Raw genomic sequence first — 6629 nt, 5'->3', positions numbered from 1 at the left:
CTGGCTCGCCAGCCTCCTAAGGATGGCTTTAAACTAGATCATTGAAGAATGGAGAAGCAATCCCATCAGACCTAAGCTGGAAGAGAACTGGAAGAGCTAAAAGCTGGTGTGCTGACAGAGAGGTAGTGGTAGATAATGGGAAAGCAGGTGCAGGATAGCATGATGGCAGACATTGCCTGAACAAGCAGCATGCTTGGGGACCCATCCCACGTTCCTGCAAAACCTGGCATTTAGGGGGACCTCACCAGACTGGAAAAGTGGAACAGCGGGTGCTTGCTACATGAAATTCAACAAAGACAATTGTAAAACCTTGCATCTAGGACCTGAAGGGTTTTGGCAAAAATGGCTGGATGCACATCTGCGCTAACTTAACAGTCCATAATGTGTTTTTACCAACTTGAACTCTGCACTGGGTATTATTGTTAGGTGTGATCTCTAGCTTGAACTCCTACAGCCTTTCCTCCCTGAACGTAGCTTTATTAAAGCTAATTTATTACTTTACCCATTCACCCTGCAAATTGTATCTCATTGGCTAGTTTTAATATTTCCTCTTAAATAAGTCAGGCAGCAAACATAGAATATGCTTTCCTAATCTATGCTTTTCCTGATCTAATCTTCCTTTCACTTTTCAGCACAGAAAATCCGCCAGAAATCATCTAGATAAATCCTCATTCTGCAGCAGAGTTACATTATCCTTTTCTGGTCAACAAAAACAGTCTTCCCTATGTTTCTCCACCATCAGGTTAAAAGAAGCTATTAATTTCTTTACTTTTGTCTCAGAAGCACAGATTCCATCACTGTGATATATGTAACTACATTTCCAAAATGTAAGGTAATTAGAATACAAATAATATAATGGAATACCTCTACTAGTTCATATTTTGTAATGTGAGTAGATAGCTTTCTTTTTCCTAAATATTTATATACACGCAAACAAAACTATAAAATAGAAAGTAACTCTAAGTGATTTTGATGAGCACAATTTTTGTTTCTCTGATTCTTGACAAGTGTAATGTAGATTTAAGCAAAAAATTGCCTGTCCTGGAGACCATTAAGTATGCCAGTCTGCAAGGTGAAGACAACATTCAGTTTGATAGGAAACCTTCACATACCTGCAGTATGAGAGACTGTACACTGACCTAAAAGCACATTTCACTTTTTGGAGCTTTACTAAACCCACTGGATTTTTTAGCTCTAGAGGTCAAGTTTGGTTTGATCTGAATCTCCAGCTTCCTGGAGCTGTTCTTTTTTTCCTGACGGAAATAGAGGTTTTAAAAAATCGTGTGCAGGGGGAAAGTGGACAGAAAGTGTTTAAATAAAAGAAGACACTGCCTGCAATTAAAAAGCGTGAGTGAATATTGCCAACTACATGCGGAAGTCATGCAGCTGAGACACTAACTGGATCCTGCATTCCTTGAGCAAAATACACTTTACTGGGAGTCTTAAGCAAGTAAAGAATGCAGTTTTGAATCCAAAATTCATATTATTCCAGATGTGGGTGGGGGAAATACATATTTACTTACAAAACTGAAAAATCTTGATTCTATGCTGCCAGTCTGTTCTGTTTCTTGCTCTCCTCTCTCCTCTTGTTCTTCTGTCTGTCTCTCCCTTCAGCCACAAGCTTCTTTTTTAGCTCTGGCTTCCTACCTTCCTATCTTCTCAAGCTTCAGGTATTGCATGAACACACTGTGCATTTGTCACCACTATGCAGGCTTTGTGTGTGGCCTTGTATCTATTTCCTTCTTCTATCTATGGATTTTCTGTGAAGTTGGGATGTCTGTGGAATAGAGGCAGTATCTTTCCCGCATGTTTGCAGAGCCCAGTGTCCAATTAAGATGAAACAAATCTATGCTCCTTATTGCCAGAATGTACTAGAATTCTTCCTGTAGTTCAGTTCATCATTCTTCTCTATGCATTTCTGGTGTGTACCTGCTGTTTTTCCTAAGAGGAGCCAAGACATTAATTCCCAAGCCCTACCAGAGCTTCTGACAGTTGCTCATTTAGCCTGAGGTGTGAATGTACATGCTTTGGGATTCTTCACCAGTCAATAGAGGCTTCTCCAGAGGGAAACTGTAATTCACATAAGAAGTAAACAGTTGTTCTAGAGATGCTCTGCTCCCTCCATGAACAACCAGGATTTTGTCTTGCTTAGACACAACCTCTAGCCTGCATGTTGGTTAGAAGGCTCAAGTTGGATCAAGGCCTGAATTATGTGATCACCTGGTTTAGAATTAGGAAAAAATCTTTGTCTTTTAGCCCAATACTTCATGCTCTGGCAAAGCCTTTTGAAGCCAAGACAATTGAATTCAACATCTACTCTCTAACTGGAAACATTTGAGTCAAAACAGCCTTTCTTGATTGTTACACTAATGCTCATCACAATGGAAGAACTTGCTGATGGCTATGGCTACTGCTGCAAAGCTCGAGTGCCCAGAAAACTTCACGCAGTGTAGGTTTTGTGATCCTGCCAAGTTAGAGCCTACCTAGGAAGAAATAATTAAGCGGTGTTGTTTTATGTTCCACATGAATTTTGAAATTGGTTTGCCCCTGGTGCTGCTGGGCTTAACTGTGCAAAAAATCCCACCCACCTCTCACATCAGCAGTCTCTTAAGATGTCTGTTTATGTTTAACCTAAAGTCTAAAACAAAAAACCAGTGATGCTCAAAATACCTTTCCTACGAGATATTCAGGGAAACGGTAACTTATTGTTTGAAGAAGAAAAGCGCCCCTGACCTCAACAGAAATGAGAGATCTCAATTCTAACATTGCTTTAGCTACCACTCACACCTGGAGCAATGTGATGTGGCATCCAGTTTCTGTCACTGAAATCTCTTAGAGTTATTGGATTCATCTGCATATACAGCTCTGAGGGTATTCACCACCTCTTTGCTGATGGTGGAGTTTCCTGATCGTCTTCTTGAGGCTCAAGGTTTGAATTTATAAAATCACAAGGATGAACCTGTTCACAGCTCCCTTATTTACAATCATGTTTTTAACCTAGATCAGAGGAAAGACATTAACTTGTGTCCTCATTCTAGTATTATGACAAAGCATGAAAAAGAAAACAAATACCATTAAAGAGTAGCACATTCTGACTAATGGGGAAAGAGATGGGTTTTAATTCTCCAGCTTAGCACATTGCTATGTCTTTAATAGATTATATCATACAGTTTTTATTCAATACTGCAGATGTTTTCTGAGCCACTTTCAATTCACCTTCACTCATACTCTGGCACTAGATGAGCTGCAATAACTGAAAGGGGAGAAACATTTGCATGTCCAGTAGTACATCTAACTTTCAGTCCAGGTTAGAACAATGTTTTAAGCACCCCTACTGAAAGAACCATGTTTGGGTCGTTTTGTCAGGCATCCAGTCTGTCTCCATAAGCCAACATGTGACCATTACCATGTATCTGTGAAAGTGGACTAACAGCTGTTTAATACAGCTAGTATAAAGTGAGGAGATGGAGGGGGTCTCCCCAGGGCTCCAGAAGAGCTGTAGATCATTTGGTCTGATCAAAACAGCTATTTGGTCTTACCATGAGAACTTGTACCCATGTATGGGAGGAAAGAAAAGTCTTATTTTTATTCACTTCCTGGATGATTTTCATTTTAGGAGAGTTGGACTTGCTTATATGTAACAGAATAAATCTGCAGCTTAAAAGTCATGAAAGGTGGCTTACACATGCTTTGAAACACGGAAACAAAGGAGCTCAGACATACATTAAAATGCACTCTGTCAAAAGTTCTCCTTATTGTGGGCATCCAGGGAATCAATGAATTTTTTTGACACGTAATTCATACTCAGTTCAAAATATTCAGTATGAGATCTACTCATATTGAGTTTTGACCAAATGCTAACTCCCCATGTAACATAGCCTGATGTGGTGACATGACTTCTCGCTTGCTTTCTAATTTGCACTGATTCCTAAAAATATCATCATGATTTTGAGCAAACATGAGCATCAAAATTGCAAATAATGGGCAATTTGAAAATAGTAGACAAATAATATTATGGGACATGTAGGTGGCTTTCTGCTGTGTCTTGGCAAAACGGTATCTGGAATCCTAAGAATGACCTTCCTCCCAACATAGCTCTGTTACACAGGTAAGGTGCATGGAGACTTTCAAGAAGGGTGAATCATACCCAGGAAAAGCTTGCTTTATGCTTTTGGGACAGTTAGGAGGGCAATAATAGGATCCCTCATTTGAGGGACATTCAGTGAAAGAAGTAATGCTTTCCTGAAGCAGTGTAGAATAGTAAGGACCTGTTCCCTTAATTGATGAGGAGAAGGGCCAGCAGAATAACAAGGGGGGAAAAAAGCAAGCTGAATTGCCAAAGGAATTGCTGAGCTGCACTTGTGTCAGATCTATGTGTGGTCTACAGCAGGTATTATCAACTACATACTCTATTTGCAGGACTCCAGAGACTCATAGTAAGTACCACTAATGACAGCTGACTTGTCATATCCATGTAATTAGAGTGATAATTAGGGAGACTTCAGAGCAAGGGACAGTGATCAAGTAGAGCTCACTGACTTCTCATGGGATTTGACAACCTAAGGGGCCTTTGTCCCTTTGAAAATAGCTGTATGTACTTGCTTTTGTAGGTGTTATGTTGTACCCATTCAGTCTCAGTCAATATTCTGTTTACATTTGCTAAGTTCTTCTAAAATTGCATGTTCTACAGTCCATTGTCTGCCTTACAGCTGAATCTCTTTTCACTCAAGTCTCAATTGATCCAAGGCCCGTAATTATTCTTTTGTGGTTAGTTGACATCTTTCAAATCAGGGTCAAATTTCTGCCTCTAAAATCTTGTCTGACTTGATTTTTGTGATAATGTTGACTCATGATTCTCCCATGTTTCAGCATTGCCTTTGGAGGATTTGTTTTTTCCTTGACCCCTTTGTTTGTACCCTTCATTTCTTACCCTCTTTCATCTAAAGCACAAGTTACCATCTTTATCAAATTCACTCTCAGGTTTTTCTCTCCTTCATATTTATCAAATTAAGATCACAGCCCGACTTTGACAATCTGCTTGTAGATGTCTGGCTTTCAGCCTATGTGCAACGTCATTAAACATGGTTTGTCGTCCTTGCTCTCCATATTCCTTCAGTCACTGGGATGCACAGCTCCTGCCTATCAGTTAGTACTTACACATAAGCTTTATGTTTGTCTCAAACCTCTCAAAGCTCTTCTCTCAATCTGTCATGTGTTAGGCAGAAGTTAACTTTTTATGTTAGATAGAGTCTTGTCAATGTAAACTGTAATGCTTACTATTGAAATTCTTGTCCAGATCTTCACCTTACGCCTCAAGTACTGAAACTTTTTTTTTTGTTTGGTGGCCTTGAAAAATACAATTTAATTCCCCTGTACAGTAATTTAGAAAGTCTTTGGAAAGTAATTTTTCTACAGTTTTAACTTTATGACAATATGGGTCATAACAATATGACCCATCTTAAATTCTTCCTCAGCTTCTGTATTTTAGCAAACAACTTGGATGTCTTGACTTTCATTCTTTATGGTTAATGCCTGCCTTAATTATCTTGTGTTTAATACTGAGAAGGTTGATTTCTTTCTCTGAAAGGTTTGTAACTTAAACAGGAGCTATTACTTGTGCCTGCATAGCTCAAGAGAAGCAGAGTCCAGATCTTAACAACCAGCCTTGGGTACTGGGACCTGGATGGCTGTGTTTACTGTGGCTGCACATCTGGATGAATATATTGGGCTTCTTAGCCAAGCAAACAGCCCAAAGAGAATATTGCACTAATTAATTTGTTCTGCTTCCAGTGTGAATTTAAGTCATTCAGAAGCAGCTCAGATATCTGTGGACAATGTTCTATTAGTACCGTGCAGACATTGAATCTATGGTTTTTTCCTGCACTCCTTCTTCTGTTTGGAAAAATACTGCTGTTAGCACCAGCAAAACTACTTTGTTGTTCTCCTTTAAACAGTTGTTTACTATGATATGGGCAGAAAAAAAAATCCCAAACAACAACAGCAATAATCCTTACAACTGCTGAACTAATAATGCACTAAGACAATCTTCTAAGCCGTTTAATGCTTGTCATATGGCTCCCCGGTGTATACGCCAGTCTATCTATCTCAGATGGACCTTCTCTGCTTTACTACTGAAAAAATCACCACCACAAAAATGTGTGTAATGAAAACTGGACAAGATAGTTTCTTGTTTGTGTGGTAAATACCACCAGTTCGAGCCTTGACAAAAGAGCTGGTACCCTTCATAAACCATCATTTTAAAGTCTCATTTTAAATTACTAGTAGAACATTTCAGAAAGAACCCATAAGAATTCCAGTAAATCATATGTTATAAAAGACATGTCTTCTTGCAAATACCTATTCCTGAATCTTTTAAAGTATTATTAATTGAAAAGTTTACTGTCCCCAAGTATATTTCATAAAGTTGATTTCTGAGTGATTCATTGCGTCCAACGTTGTTGAAAATGGTCCAGTTTAATTGAATGAGATGACATCTATGTTGGTAGAAATCCAGGATGTAAAGTTGTAATAAAAGCTGTACTAGACTGAATCGTCTAAAGAATTATTAAGTGTTTTATATTTTATTTAAATCTGATTTTTTGAAAGTGGCATTTTCATATTCTTTCCCT

Source organism: Corvus brachyrhynchos, unplaced genomic scaffold (assembly GCF_000691975.1).
Source record: "Corvus brachyrhynchos isolate BGI_N302 unplaced genomic scaffold, ASM69197v1 scaffold14, whole genome shotgun sequence".
Taxonomy (NCBI): Eukaryota; Metazoa; Chordata; class Aves; order Passeriformes; family Corvidae; genus Corvus; species Corvus brachyrhynchos.
The sequence above is the reverse complement of the archived record's forward strand: the minus strand, read 5'-3'. Positions refer to the sequence as shown.